This window comes from Notamacropus eugenii, chromosome 6 (assembly GCF_028372415.1).
Source record: "Notamacropus eugenii isolate mMacEug1 chromosome 6, mMacEug1.pri_v2, whole genome shotgun sequence".
NCBI classification, from domain to species: domain Eukaryota; kingdom Metazoa; phylum Chordata; class Mammalia; order Diprotodontia; family Macropodidae; genus Notamacropus; species Notamacropus eugenii.
The window spans coordinates 71,149,270-71,165,993 of NC_092877.1; the positions used below are offsets into that span (position 1 = coordinate 71,149,270).

At 37.2% G+C, this 16,724-nt stretch overlaps 1 long non-coding RNA gene across 1 annotated transcript in view; it reads left to right on the forward strand.

Moving 5' to 3' along the window:
• LOC140511276 (uncharacterized) overlaps window positions 1-16,724 on the forward strand; it is a 52,617-nt gene that overhangs the window by 8,228 nt on the left and 27,665 nt on the right. The window contains exons 2-3 of the long non-coding RNA XR_011969486.1: window positions 62-257; window positions 789-1,035. This is a non-coding gene — a long non-coding RNA (uncharacterized lncRNA). The remainder of the gene's footprint in view (window positions 1-61; window positions 258-788; window positions 1,036-16,724) is intronic.

Here is a 16,724-nt window from a genome sequence, read left to right on the forward strand (position 1 = left end):
AGTACAGGTCTCATTTAATTTTACCACCAGATCATCTATTTCCACCCCTCTCATTTTCTAGATGAGAAAATTAAGTTCCAGAGAAAGGAAGTGATTTCCCAAGATCATATGTGAAGTAAGTGGCAGAGCTGTAATTCAAACCCAAGGCTCCTGACAGATAGTCCAACATTCTTCCTGTGTCCTGAAATTCTCTAACTTTCCACTCTGTGGTAGCAAAGAACCGGAAACAAAATGGGTGCTCATCAATTGGGAAACAGGTAAATAAATTGTGTTATGAGTATAGTGGAATATTATTATATGAAAATGAGGAATGCTAGCAAAGCAGAAAAACATGACTTTTCTGAGCTGATACAAAGCAAAAAGTGTAGAACCATGTGAACAGTGGCTTTCAATAATGCAGAAAAACATCAGTTCAGATTACAGACCTACTTTGTTTTACTGTGATTCACTTTATTATACTTCACAGATATTGTGTTTTTATAAATTAAAGATTTGTGGCAAACTTGCTTAGAGCAAATCTACTGGTGCCATTGTTTCAACAGCATGTGCTTACAGCGTGTTTCTGTGTCACATTTTAGTAATTCTCAAAGTATTTCAAAACTTGTTCATTATTATTATATTTTTGTTATGGTGATCTGTGATCAGTGATATTTGATGTCACTATTGTAATTATTTTGGGATGCCATCAATCACATACATAAAAGACAGTAAACTAAATCGATAAATGTTGTGTGTGTTTTGACTGCTCTACTGACCCACCATTATTCCAATTCTCATCCTTTCCTCAGCTCTCCATATTCCTTGAGACATAACACTACTGAAATTAGGCCAATTAGGAACTCTGCAATGATCTCTAAGTATTCATATGAAAGAGTCAACTGATGTGGCCAATTTCATTGTTGTCTTATTTTAAGAAATTGCCACAACCACTCACACCTTCAGGAACTACCACCCTGAACAGTCAGCAGATGTCAGCACTGAGGCAATACCCTCCACCTGCAAAAAGATTATGAATTTCTGAAGGCTCAGATGATGGTGAGCATTTATTAACAATATTTTAAAATTAAGGTATGTATATAATAATACTATTGCGCACTTAATAGAATACTGTCTAGTGTAAACATAACTTTTATATGCACTGGGAAACAAAGAAACTCATGTGGGTCATTTTATGGTGAAAATTTCTTTTATTGTGGTTGTCTGGAAGTGAACATTATCTCTAAGGTATACCTATATTTACACCGATGGATCTCGGTTTTGGAGAACATAAGGCTCTGCTTATTAGAAGGGTTGGGGGCTACACATCTGAAATTGTGTTAGATCATGTTGCATTGTTAATTGGGTTTTGCTTAATTTTTTTTTGTTACAGGGAAGGATTCATTATGGAAGGGTGATATATGTTGAAAAATGATTGTCATGTAAATGATGAAATGTATCAACATAATTTGAAATTAAGATTAAATTTTAACTGTCCACATAGCAAAGCATAGATGGTAGAGTGAATGGTGGATCTGGATGGTCATGATGACTGTGATAGATTCATACATCTAGAGCTGGAAATGATCTCAGAGCAAGCACATTTAGGTCTGCCCCTTCATTTTATAGTTGAGGAAACTGAGGTCCAGAGACTTGAACTGACTTAAGGTCACACAACCCAAAACTGAAAGACCTAGGATTCAAACCCAGGTCCTGTGATTCACAATCCACTACACCACTACTCTTCTTGTAGACTCTTGTGTTACTATAGACTTTTCCCTTAAACTGCATTGTGAGAACAGAAATTTCAACCTCAGTGATAAATTTCAAAAAAACAAATCCCATTCGTAAGAAAAGACCTTGTGCAGGTTCTCTCTTCTCTTTCTCCTTTCTCTTTTTCCTTCATTCTCTCTCTTTCATTCCTCTCTCTTTCTCTCTCTCCTCTCCCTCCTTTTCTCTCTCCTGTCTTCCTTTTTCTCCTCTTTTCTCTCCTCTCTTTTTCTTTCTCCTTTCTTTCTCTCTCCTCTCCTCTCCTTCCCTCACTTCTTTTCCTTTTCTCTCACTTCTCTTTCTCTCTCCTCTTTTTTCTCCTTCCTTCTTTTTTCTTTTTACCCCTTTCTCTCCCCTTCTCCCTCTCCTTCTCTCTTCCCTTTCTCTCCTTTTTCTTTCTCTCTTCTCTTTTCTTCTTTTGCTCTCTCTCCTTTCTCTCTTCCTTTTTCTTTCTCCTTCTCTCTCTTTGTCCCCCTCTTCTTCCCTCTTTTGCACTCTCTGCATTCTCCCCCATATCATATGTATGCATGTGTGAAATTTCATATATATGAAATAAAATCTCATGTTATAATATACATATATGTCTGTATATACAAAATTTCATATATATATGTGAAATAAAACTCCATGTTACAATATGTGCATCTACTTATATACCCTCTAATTAAACTACCTTACAGTTGGAGTGTGCTGGGAGGAGACAGTGACATTTACAAAGAAATATATTTTAGAAGAGACAAGAGCTGAAACTAAGCCACTATAAATATTTCTCCTTGTAAACCTCAAAACAGGAAGAGTGACCTTTGCAAAGGCTAGAAATGTACTTTTCTGCCTTTAAAATTTGAACCATGTTTTGGTGTCAAAATCACTCTGTGCTCCAAGTTACTGTTTTCATTCATGTGGTTGAGTTGAAAACTGCTGTAATTTAACCTTTTGGTCTGAGAGTGAAACTAACAAGGACTGGGTGCAAACTTCCATGGAGGGTGTAGACTTTATTTAACTGCCAGTTTATCTGTTTTTATGTTCCTTTACTTTTTGGTACTATGTTGGATGAAGCATTTATGAGTTTTTTGCATTGGTTTTATATTATATGGCTATCAAGTTTTTCAGAAAATCTCATTTTTTCCCCCTCCAAATGTCTCTGTTTTCAGAAGGCAGATGGAGTATTATACAAATTGACTGAATGATCTACTTAAAATTTTGAAAATGCCCATCTTTGTTTTGTTGTACTTTCAAGATACTCTTTCCCAAACCATTTCCTTGCTCCCAAACTTTCATTTGTTTTCCATTGTTTACAGGATAAAATGTAAATGTCTCAGCCTGGCCTTCAAGGCTCTGTGCAATCTATTTATAACCCAATATTCCAGTCTTATTTCCTATTACTCCCCACTCAAACCCTTTGCTCCAGTTCAAGTACTTTACTCTCTTGACACACTTCTGCAATCCTTCTGCATGTATAATGCCTTCCTTATCCCCTTTACTCAGCTAAACCCTCGCCACCTTTCAAGGCCCACTTCAAATCTTACCTCCTCCATGAAGTCTTCCTTGATTCATTCAGCCCGAAGATATTTTATTCTCTTCTGAATTCATAGTGTTTATACCTGTCCTATTCACTTAACATTTCACTGTGATCTCTCTTGTGATACTGGTAAACTTCAAAATTTGCCAGAGGAGAGGGAGCCTGAAACTTTCAGAGTGATTCAGGGAACAAGTCTATAACTATTTGATTTATCGTACGTGTTGACCTTTTTCTTTTACTAAATGATGAAACATAAGAATAATGAGGTACCAAGTTCCTGATCTGTTTAGATTGATTTATTCCCCTTTTTTCTGGTTTTGAATGCAAAGGAAATTAAGTTCAATTAGCACTGGTTAATTTTTAGACCCTTCAGAATTTTTATCTTTTTGATCTCCACACAAATCTTATGTTTTTACACCTCTTTAACTTTCCTTAGGCTTGTTATATACATGTGAAATGACCACTCCCAGTTCTTTCTGTCTAATTTCCTCCTATCCTTTAAGACTTAATTCAAACTTCGTCTCTTCCATGAAGCCTCTCTAGATCCCACCAATTAGAAGTCATTTCTTTTGTGCCTCTTTTCTTGATTTTCCACAACTGACCTAGTATTGTGTATTCTGTATGTAACCTAGAAGGAAAGTCTCTAGGACTAAATTTCACAAGAAATGGCTCTGAAGAATAATTGTACTTTGGGAGAAATTCTCTGGGTTACATTTCTCAAAAGGATCTATTCTGGCTACAGAGTTATGGTGTCACCTGATATGGCCTCTGATTGGTGGGCAGTCTTCTGGGGTGTGAGGAGTAAAAAAATCAGGGATACAAAAACATGACTTCCAGAAAGTGGATATGAATGAAGATAGGACAAATAGGTCAAGGGCTTTAGAGTTGGAGCAGGGGAACTGAAGGGGACATATAAAGAAGTTTACCTATAGCATTCCTGAATGTAGGAGTCCCAACAAAATCCTGATGGTTTTGGAACCAAGGATCTAGGTTTCAGCAAATCTCAACCTTCTGGGAGATGCTTCCACAGATCAAAGTGAGGCAAAGCAACCTATATTTTACCATTGGGTTGTGAATTCTAAAGCAAATGAATTCCCCTCTTCTAGGAGGATTAGTGGAGATAAAAGAAAATTTGAGACAGAATAATTCTGTTACTTAATTCTCCTTTGTTATTTAAACTACTTCTTTTCTTAGATTTGTGGTTGAATTTGTTATTCTTCTATTTATCTAGGAAGAAAGAGGGCCCTGCTGGATGAGTGAGTAGGGGATTTGGGCTATGATCTACAAAATGGATTTCTGAAAACAGCCCACATTAAAACTGAAACAAGTCCCAAGGGACTTCAGAGCCAGAATATGGGAGTGCTAAGGCTGATGTCACAATAAAGATTTTTATGCAGGTTTTGTCTTCTTTTCTATGTGGCAAACCTGATACTGAGGGCTACATTTGAGTTTTCTTTGGTTCCCTCACAGCAGCTAGAACAAAGCATTTAATTAAATGCAACCATTCAATAAGCATTTATTAAAGAATTACTTTGTGCCCTGTTTTATATATTGGGCATAAGTTTAAATAAGATATGGTCTTGTGGAGCCTAGCAGGGCTCTTGCTTATATTTGGCAATCAATATGTATTTATGGAATAAATGATTGGTAATAATTTTTTCAAGGTCTGAAAAAGGTTGTAATTGATTACTCACATAAGACAAATAAAGGAGATTCAAAGAAACAGATAGGTACAGTTTGAAAAAACAAAATTTTCTGATAAGATTACTGATAAGTTCAGAATTTAATTTTAGTGATACTTTTGAATTTTTCCCCTCTGAAAAATCTTTTCTAGAATGACTAAAACATAACAGAATTTTTCTTGCTTGTGGTACCCTGTAGTAGAAGTACTGTTATACAATGAAATGACCATAAGGAGGGCAGGGGAAAGAAAATTAGACAATTCTCACATTGTATCCTAACACTCTGATTCACTTACTAGTATTTTTTTTTATTTAGCTCATCTTAGCTTCAAAATTCACAGAAACTGAAAAGAAAGAACTTTGGTGGGGAGCAGAGACAAAATAAAAAAATAAAAACCGAATATTATTCTCCCTATACTTCTTATGCCCCTGGAATTTTAATATGGGGGAAATAGTATCTGTTGTTGGAATGATGTTAAAATATCTAACAGAATCAACAGAGCTAGTCTGAGAACTTGAGCAATAGTAACTTACATTATGGGTCAAAAACTTAGAGTTAACAGGGGCCTTAAGGATCACCTACTCTGTCTTGCCCCCTCTATTTTACAAATTAAGAAACAGAGACCCAGAATGGTAAACCTTATCTGTAAAATGATCTGGAGGAGGAAATGACAAATCACTCCAGCATCTTTGCCAAGTAAACCCCAATGGGGTCATGAAGAGTCAGATACGACTTAAAGGATTGAACAACAACAAAATATCAGATCTAGAGACCAAGAAGCTCTGCCTCTCTGTGCCTTGCTACTTGTGTGACTGTCCTCATTGGATCTCAGTTCGCTCATCCATTAAAATAAAGGGAGAGCTAGATAAATTCTAAGGTTCCTCCTAGTTTCAAATCCTATGAGTTCTCTGAATGGACCTCAGGTCAAAAGACACATTGTAAACCATACCATTTCTAGTTGGTGGTTGAGAATAGAGATTCTTTGAAAGTCTAAACTTTAGGGTAAAACCATTTGAAATTCACAGATTTGAAATTTAAACATTTCCTGGTTCCTTAGTTCTTATTCCCTGGTATTCATTCAGGACTGCTCTTTAATAACATGAACATTTCCAAAAAGGAACCCAAGAATACATTGCTTATTTGCATTCTCCACATTTTATTTTGTGTCTGTATAAAGGAATATTTACCGGGGTCAACTTTTCTACTTCCTTTTGCATGAGACATCATCTCTAATTCTGCTTCTTTGTAACTGACCTTCTGGTAGCCACGACCAGTTCATGTGTAATTCAGATTGCACAAAAATATCCAGCCAATTGGTGCCCTGGATATTTGTATAATTACACAGGCAGAATAGTGTTGATGCAGGCATGTTGAAGGTGGCAGGTTTAGTTCATTAACGATCACCAAGATTGCCTCTCCCCTAGTAACACGCTCTTGTGGTCTATTCTCAGAACTGAACGGTGTATAGGGCAACAGGTTATTCTCTGCTGGGGACTCTCATCTCCATCCTCTTAAACGCTGCTGTCTATCAAAACCTTTGTTGGCAGTCATCAAGATGCATTGCAAGATGTATTGGCTCCATCTGGATCATTAGGAAATAGGATTTTGTGGCTGGTGGATGAGATTGGGGATCTGATGGTTGCTCCAAAGTCTGTAGAGAGTTATTGTTGTGGGTTAGTGGTATAAAGTTTGGTTTCGTTTCCATGGTGTTTGGCCATTGACATTGTTTGTTTGAACTCTTGTCCATGTGCCCAGATATGTGATGAGTGTTCAGGCAAATGAATGGAGGTTGAGGAAATTGAGCTGAAAAATGGCAATCGTTACATTTTGGTTTGGAAATGGTTCCTAAGTCCCATGACATTTATATATTATTTATTGCTCTAGTTTGTGCAAATGTGCATCTCTGCTTTTCTCCAACTCCCTCCTCCGAGTTTATGTTTTCAATTCATAATGATCAATATTTGCAGCACTGATCACAACAATTTAACAAGGAGGGTAGATTAACATTCAAACTAACAATATTTGAACAGGAAATTTGAATTCAAGTTGTGGATCACATTCTTTACCATTCACACACACAAAAATGTTTACATAATCAGCTCTTAATATTTCTTACAATGATCTGACATTTCCTTAGCTTTTATACTTTCAATGCTATATTCTCAGCAAAAGTTATTACCATGTAAACAATTCCCCACCCTACCTCCCCTTCTATTGCCAGGACCTGGGTAATACTTTCCTCCACCTGCCCCAGTTTTCCTAGTGTGCGTTTGGGCCATCACCCATCATCTTGACTTTTGTCCTGTCATTGGACTTTAGTGACTCTGGAAGAGAGAGTGAGGCTGATGACTTTGTGCAACTCTGCTTCATTTAAATCCAATTTCTGTGCAAGCCAAGATATCACCCTTGTGATGTCACTGGTCTTCTTCATAAATGAAGTAACATAACACCAGTAACAACAACGTGCCACTATGATGGATGATGAGATTGTCATTTTGTACAGCTGTCTGCCTGGATTATCTTGAGTGTCTCCATTCTACAGGAAGGAAAATCAGTGTTTTAGAATCCTGACTGAACACTTAAGCCATGCAGCAAATTGTAATCAATTAGATCAGGCCAGAGTAGTGGTGAGCTCAGGTTTGTCCAGCTGAATTCCTTGTGCTCTTTTTGAAGTTTATAGTTAGAAAATATCTGTTCTCAATGACCACTTCCACTGAAATCAGTTTGTCTTTAAAGCTTGGATTTTTGTTAAATAACCATTTTTGGAGGGCGTGTGTGTGGCATCCAAGTGAAGCCAAAGACTTATTAAAACTGGACTTTGGTTTCAATCTGGTCTAACCTAGATGAAGGCGAGGCAATAGAAGCCCAGTTCACACCAAAGGTCCTCTAACTCCAAATGCAATACTGTATAACCACTACATAAAAATGAAAAGTTTTTACTTTTCAACAAATTATCTTCCATATTTTTGTCATCAGATGGATGCAAACTCCCCATCCCTGGGGAAGCTAGACAATTTACTTCAGGCTATATATCAATGATGAAATCCCATTGAAATTGAAATTTTGTCTATTTGGATCGTATTTTCAATTATAATCCTTTTTTGTTTTTCCTCCTCAAGTGCTTCCTATGCTTTTTGGAAAAGATGCATGTTTTCTAGGATAATGACAGAATCCTCTGGAAGATAAAGCATTTGAGTTTGTGAGGGCTTAGCACAAACTTCTCCCTCAACACCCAGGAAATTGCTTTGACAAGTTGAGCTTATTCTTGTTTGAAAATGTCATGTGAAGTCAACACCAGACAGGGCTGAATCCATGATATTCCATTTCCTCAGGCTACCTACTATCATGAATGGAGGCAAAGACCACTGGAATTGTTTGGTCCCCAAATCCTGTATTTATGCAGCCTTCCATAAAAACCTTTATAAGGACCTTTCCTTCAATCTGGCCTAGATACTACTGTCTCCTCAGCAAATAAAAGATTTTTCTCTACTCAGATCTTCCTAGAGACCTTTGGTTGGCTTTGTCCTTTGCCCTGATCCCATTCTCCCTTGAAGCACCGTCATGGTTGCTGCATTCCTGTTAGACTACTAAAAGCTCCTGAGGAGAGGGCTCATATCTCTTCTCTGTATCCCCAAGGATGCACAGCATCCTGCACAAGTTAAGCAGACTTAATAAACAATGTTGAATGTACATATTTGGGTGTATACTAGAATTTCTACAGGAACCATTTTAAGCAGTAATAAATACCAAGGTATTTTTTTTAACTCTGTAATTTTTTAGAATGAACTTTGCTGCATTTTCAGCTTTAAAATGCAGAATCAAGATTATTTTACATCTGCTGCTAGACCTTCATGACACCATGTCAGTTGGATGATTCTTAAAATGGATTTCCATCTAAAATACCAAACATTTAAAAAATAAAATTACTCTACCTTGGCAGCTTATTCTCAAGATTCATTGAATTTATCCTTTATCTATAAGTCCCAAAGTTACCTAGTCACTAAAGTAATAAAAAAATGACCCGAGAATGACCTACTCCAACTGTACTACTTTGAACCACTTTTTAATGCCACACAAATGACCTCTGGTTCTGAGGACATTAAGACACTCTAAATTAAATCTCATACAAAAAGAAATCATGATGGAGACTAAATTTTCAATGAGGCCAGAGTCAATGAGATTGACTATTTCAATTCTTAGATACAGGAAAGCTTAGGGAGGCAGTGTGGTATGGTAGAAACAGCACTGGCTTTGGGTCAGAGGACCAGACCTGAAATTCCAACTTTGGCACATTGCTCGTCAGTTAACTCTCCTGGGCCTCCGTTTCCTCATACGTAAAATAAAGACATTGAACTAAATGGCTTTTGAGTTCCTTTCTGTTTCTATGATCCTATGATTCTTAACCTCAGTCTCCCATTTTGTAAAATAAGTGGAATATTTGGAATCATAAGGATGATGCAAGAAAGTTTCTAGGAAGAAATGAGTGCTGCAAATTCAAGGCATCAATGTTATTCATTAAGATAAAGGGAAAGTTTTGAGAAGCTGATTCAATTATCAGCTGCCACCACATTTTTCAGCCGTATCTGAAGCCAGAAGTGTGGTACATTAATTACCTGTATTGTCAAGAGAGTCATTCTGGACAGTTTGGAACAATAGAAGCCTTCATTAGCAGTGAGAGAAAATGGATGAAGCTGGATTTTTTTTCCCTTTTGATGCCAAAGTTGGAAATGGTCTAGCTGCATCTCTTCCAGGTCCAACACTTGCTGCTCTAATTGTAGGGATTTTAATAATGTGCTCACAACATCAGGATATGAATGTTCATTATCATGCATAAGTATAGTTTCAGTTGGCTCTTATAGTGTCTTTTCTCTGATACTCTGAAGAGTGGTATGCATCTTTAATTTACCTTTTGAAATATTTTTCTTGGGTACTATTGTTGATGCTGGACATCACAAAATAAATACTAGACCTGAGGTTTGGGGAACCTGGGTTCAAATCCTGGTTCTACTTACTATCTATGTTGTTTTGGACTAGTCATTTCCCCTCAGTGTGCCTTAGTTTTCTCATTTATAACATGAAGAGATTAGATTAGAAATCTTAGGCCTTTTTAAGTTTCATGAACCTAATTAAAGTTTCCTCCCAAATTTCCTTCCCTCCATTTTTTCCTAGGACTCTCCCTGTCTGTGGTCTTTCCCCAGGTGCCCAGAGCCCTCACATAGCCACTAGAAGGTCATATATTCTTACCGTGTAGGATGATATTTCCTTTCTTTTGTGGGGAGAAGCTGTGTCACTATGGATTATACAAAGTGCTTGAATTCCAACTTATGAGACAGGGTTCTAGTAAGGAATCTCTCCCTTGTGAGAAAGTGTTGGAGCCAAACTGGAAATGACTCATCTGGAGACCTAAACTCAAGGAGATGAAGCCCCCACAGGGACCTGAATGGGTGTGAAGTGTTAATTGTACACCTAGGGAGCGTTAGTCTTACTTGAACTTCAGATGGGTCAGGGCTATGAATTACCCTTTTCTCTTCTCCATAGAGGGAATCCAAAGAGAGCTGCTAGACAAAGGCTAGTTTTCTAACCAGAAAAGATAGGCAGGCTGTTCTCAATTCCAGAGAGAGAAGAACGTGAAAGCCGATCCCTTGAAACTTAGAATGGGACTGCCTTTGAGGGCCTGGTGAACGAGGTGAACTAGGCCTCTATTAGGCTGAGATCCTTGCTAGTGAGAATCAAGTGAGTGTCACCTAAGGGAAGAATTAATGTTGTTCTCATCTAGAGTACATGGGCTGCTATTTGGGACATAGAGATGGAGCAGCAGCCCAAACGGATCTCTAGAGACTGAGGCAGAGTAAAACAAATTATTTTTCTCCATTCCTTTACAAATGTGACTATTTATAGTCTTTTAGGAAGCCCATTTGGTAAGTCACTTAATTATTCTGAACCTCAATTTTTTCATCTACAAAATGAGAAATTTCCTTATTGAGAATTCCCTGTTAGATGAAGAAAGAGAAAATTTCCAAGATAACCCCAACATTAGGAACATGGGAGACTGGAAGAAGGGTGGCTTATTTGCATAGTGTGGCATGGTAGACAGAAAGCCAGTGTAGACATCAGAAAGATATGAGTTCAAGTCATACTTCTGACTCATAGTGCCTTTGTCTCTATTGACTATATTTATAGAACTGATACCTACTTTGGTAGCAGGAAATTCCTTGCTGAGAGTTCCCTATATTGGAGTATCGAACATGTAGCCAGGCCTGAACCACATTACAATGTAATTGGGAAATATGTAACAAAATAAATAAAAATACAATAAAATGTAGATAATGTTATTATGTGGTTTTCTAAGTGACTGTGTGGCTACAGGGATTCTTATGTATGGTTTAGTGGTAACTTTTTCTGGTTAGGTTTGACACAACTGCACTATATCAATGAAATTACAGGTCTGGTTCAAAATAGATATAGATTAGATATAGATATCAATGCAGATGATACAGATGTAAATATAAATATAGACAGATAGAGGTGTATAATATATATATACATGTATATGTGTGTGTATATATATATATATATATATAGACATAGATATTACTACCTATCTCACAAAATTATTGTGAGAAAAGTGCTTTATCAAATCTAAAACATCATATGATCATTAATTCAACATTTCAGGGATCTGTGATTTTGTTAACAGCTATTGACATCCCTTCTGGAACTTGGAACATTGTCTTCAAGAGTTGTGTGACTGAAATGTTCATTATTCTGTGACTACTCTGGCGATGAATCACTCAACTTAGTTAGGCTGGTCCTTGGATGACCTACCTATAGTTCTTCACTGGGTCTTGATTCAAAGCCTTTTCATCTTTGTATGACCTGATAACAGTTTATTCTCTGTTGATAAACCCTCCAGGAACACAAGGTCGCCCCCATATGATGTTAGGCATCTAGGTAGAAGATTCTCTGAAACTTTTGTTTATGTAAGGTCAAAAATAAGTTAGTCCTTAACTGTAAAGGAATTTCATGTATAATATTTTGGGGTAGTACCCTGAGACCAGAATATAGTTGGTTGACTACCCTAACCTTCTAGAAAATGTCAAGACTCATATTTGTTCTTATTTGAGTCACTATCAAACTTAGGCAGACTTTTTGGGTTGATGACTGAACTTTTTTTCTTAGAGACTATTTGACTAATTATCTGTTGCTCCTTTCCTACTGCTTACTATGGTATCTGACTAATTTCCTAGCATGCAGTAGGTTATTGGGATGCCTTGTCTTTGGAGAGTTCTGACTGGGCTGTTTTGTAGATAGTCAAGTGACATAATCTTTTAACTAATTGTTATAGGATGGATGGCTTTCCATCAGTATGCTCTCTGGTGTTTATCCCCCTGCAAGTACTAAGATGTCGATCTAGACTTCTTGGTTCCTGCCAGAGCTAATATCAATTTAAGTAGTTTCCTTTCAAAGTCCATTTAAGTTAGAGGGAAGTCATAGACTGAAAAAATATTGCTCCCACAACACTGTGAGAATATATGAAGATTTCTTGTTGCCGGTTGGGTAGGTATGCGTCTGCATATTGGATAAATGGTTGGTTACCATTCTCATGTTGCTTATATGAAGGACAAAGTAGTAGGGAAATTTGGATCAAAACAAAAAAAATTCACAGATAGTGATGGCACAATCTCTGGTGGAAATTCTAGACCCTTGATGCATTTTTATGGGACCAAGTTCCATATTCTTCCTCTATTTATAACAATCACTTTGGCCTCAAAATACTTCTAAGAATAGGCATCTGTATCCATATTAGTTCTCATTAGTCTATAGATCTTTATCTCCCTTTCTGTTACTAGTATAAATATTGCAAATATTTTGGTCCAGAGTCCAGTCCATTTTCCCACTGCATCATTGAAAACTGACCCTCTCAACTCCCAACCTCACCAAACCTCAGAAGAAAATGTGGTGCATGTATGTGTTTGTTTGCGTGCCTGTGTATACATCCGTGCATATGTGTTTGTATGCATGTGTTTGTGTGTGTGGTGGGAAATGGGGTACAGTAGGAAGAGGTATGGTTGTTGGGTAAAGACAGGTCATAGGAAAGGGGTATCAGTGAGAAGAAATGAGGTGGGAGCTTGGGTCTGGGCAAAGAAGTGGGAATGGTCATGCCATGGAGTGTCAGAGGATTGTGGATATAGAACTGGTGGAAGAAAGCATAACCCTTTGACATTGGCACCATGGGGCAAGAGGCTCCGGTTGATCCTCCTTAGTTACAGCTCCATGTTCCATGGTATCACAAACCATTTGGGGTTACCATTGGCAATAGAATATCTAGGTTGTATGGACCAAATATCTGGGATGTTATTTTGTTCTAAGTCATTGTGGAATGATTTGGTTTCTTCATCTTTAGGTATGTAGTGATGTGAATTCAAAGATTTTGTCCATATAAATCATAGAATTTGAGTCAGTGAAAACCTCATCACGATGTAGACTTCTGTACTATTTGGATAAGTTCAGGTGGAAAAAACCAAACCAAACAAAAACAACTGGGATATACATCCTTTCCAAAGTTCCATGTTCTTCTACCATCAAAACCTTGGTTAAAACTGGTCCAACTCAAGCCTTTTCATGAGTATTACTTAGAATCATGAGTAGATTGGAAGTCTTTCATACCCCTTACCATGCTGGAATACAAATTTAGCTTATTGCCTCGAGTGATACAACTTCATTACTACCCACTAAACAAGGGATCAGCAAGCTATGGCAGAAGGACCAAATCTGGCCAGCTATCTGCTTTTGTATGGCTCATGAGCTAAAAATATCTTTATGGGCTATATCAAAACAGGTGTGCTTGATTTAGACTTCTTGTGAATCTAGGTGTGCTGTAACCCTTGGGCCACAATTGACTGACCCCTGCACTAGACCATACGCTCTATGCGGGAAGGGATCATGTTTTACCTAAACTCTGTATCTTTCCTAGCATCTAGTATAGTAATACATGCTTAATACATTAAAAAAAAATTGAATCAAGTTCCGTTTACTTGGGACTGGACATTCACTCATTTGCATGTTGAATAAACTTTATTCCACTTTCACTGTGTACAGAGAAATATAGTGATTCAGGGATGGTGGAAAGATAAATATAGTAACACATGGTCCGTGACCTCAAGGAATTTACAATATATTAGGGGAGGTAAGACAGGTACAAATCACTGTGGTAGAAACAATTAGAATATGACAAATACATTAGAGGTCTAAAGTACTAATAGATCATTCTTGTCTAACTCATAAGGTTATTGTGATCATCATATTCCTTTCCTACTTCTCTTAGTGTGGTAACCAAAAATTTGCCCAAGCATTTCAAATTATATTCCTGCCATTTGAAGTGGTGTTGATTCTACCCAATTTAATCAGGTTCATAATCCAATCTAGTTTAGTCCAGTCCAATCTAACCCAGTTCAATCTGGCAAACATTTGTTAAAAGCTTAGTATGAGAGATTGGGGGTGGGGTGGGGGGAGGAAAGAAAGATTAGATGGATGTGGTTCTTAACCTCTAGGAGTCTAATAGGATTCAGTTGACATTAATTCAACAAATATTCATTAATGTTGGATATGATGTTAACTTAGAAAGCTATAATATAAACGTGATGCGAAGTGTACTGTGTACAAAACAAAGTTTTATCTGAAGTCTGAGGGGGAAAGCTTCTTATTAGTCTGGGAGATCAAAGAACATTTCCTGAAGAACGTGGTACTGGAGAAGGTTTTAAAGTATGATGAAGAAAGGCATTATCTACATCCAGAGAAAGAACTGATAAATGGAAGTATATATAGAATAATTTTACATGTATATATTTATTTGTGTCTAATGGTAGCCATCTCTGTGGTGGTGGGGGAGGTTGGGAAAAGGGAAGAAAAAAAGGAAAAAGAAAAATAAATTTACATGATAACTATTATATATTTAAAAGAAATGGCAAGTTGGATATAATAGATTTGCAGGTTCATGTACAATTATCTTTTTCATTATACTAGGTGATAGAAATACTTGTTTTATTCCATAAATTAAAAATAAACTAAATGAAAAAAAGTTTGAGTTGGGACTTATCAGGTAAAAAGAAAAGGAAAGGAAATTCCAGCCTTAGGGATCAGAATGAATAGAAACATGGAGGTGGGAGAAATAAGAACATGTTTAACTGTTAAGTCTAGATTAGCAGGAGCAGAGAATTCGAGGTAGAGTGACTTATTTGTAGAAGGCCTCAAAAGCCAGAGGAGTTTAAACTTTAATCAGTAGGCAATAGCTGAGGTATCAAACATGTGGTCTATAGTCCTCATGCAGCCTGCTACACTCCCCAAAGCCACCAAACCGGATTAAAATGTAATTGGGAAATATTTAGCCAAATAAGTAAAAAAAAATGCAAAACCATAGATAATATTACATTTTAAAACTAAGTCACTATGTGATTCACAGATATCTTTATATGCTTTAGTGGCCCCCATTCATAATTGAATTGGACACCACTGGGCAATAGGGAACCACTGAATAATTTTGAGCTAGGATGTGACCTGGGTAGATAGAGGAATATCACTCTACTAGCTAGATGGATGATTTGAAGGGAAGAGGGTATAGATAAGATCTGTCAGGAGGCTATTGCAACAGTTTAAGTAGCTTATTTTAACAAATAAATTCTAATAAATAAAGGCGTATTCTAGGGTGGTGGTGGTAGTGTGTTTGTCCTTTGTTGCCAAAGAAGACCTTGCCATCAGAGAAATAATGACATGACTTGCACTTGACTTTGTTTTGAGTGAGGAGGGCTGTGCAGGTCACCAATCTCACTTCTCCTCCAGAACCATCTGAATCCAGTGACCAGATATTCATCAGGATGACTGGAGATGACCCAGGATAAGGCAACTGGGATTAAGTGACTTGTCCAAGGTCACACAGCTAGTGCGTGTCAAGTGTCTGAGGTGAGATTTGAACTCAGGTCCTCCTGACTCCTGCACTGGTGGTGGTAAGACAGAAGATGGAAACAGATGCCAACGATGTTTCTGAAATAGAATTGAAAGCACTTGATTACTATTAGATGAGGGTGGGGCAGCTAGGTGGTACCATGAATAGAACATAGGCCCTGGAATTAGGAGGACCTGAATTCAAATCCAGCCTCAGACACTTGACACTTATTGGCATTGTGACCTTGGGCAAGTCACTTAACTCCAATTGCCTTGCCTTACCCCCTCCAAAAAAACAAACAAACAACTATTAGATGATGGAAGAAAAGGTGAATGGTGGTAGAAGACATAAATATATGTCATATAATATTGGGTAAACTTTGTGGCTAAGTGTGAGGCATGCTGGTCAGAAAATATGAAAGAAAACTTCTCATGATTATAGAGGCATTTTGTTTTGCTTATTTCAGGAAAGTTACTGACCACTATTTCTCTTTAAAATTTATTCATTGCAAATTGGTAGAATATCTTCAGCGACGCTGGAATATTATAAAGAGAAATCTGTATGTTGTAAATCAAACCAGTGTTTCTCTCGTCTCTTACTGTGGTATTTGTATAACGTGACCCGCTTAGCACAATAATTTATTTCTATGTCTTTGTTATCTGCAACTTGTCAAAATTTCCATTTCTAACATAATTCTGTCAAGAGGCTTGTAATTGGAGAAATTGGGATTGGGGAGGCCGTGCAGATAATGAAGAGGAAAGTAGAAAGTCTCAGAAATGGCATTTTTCTCTGTTCAGGACACTTTACAAGGCCACAGGATAGAAAGAACTAAGAGGG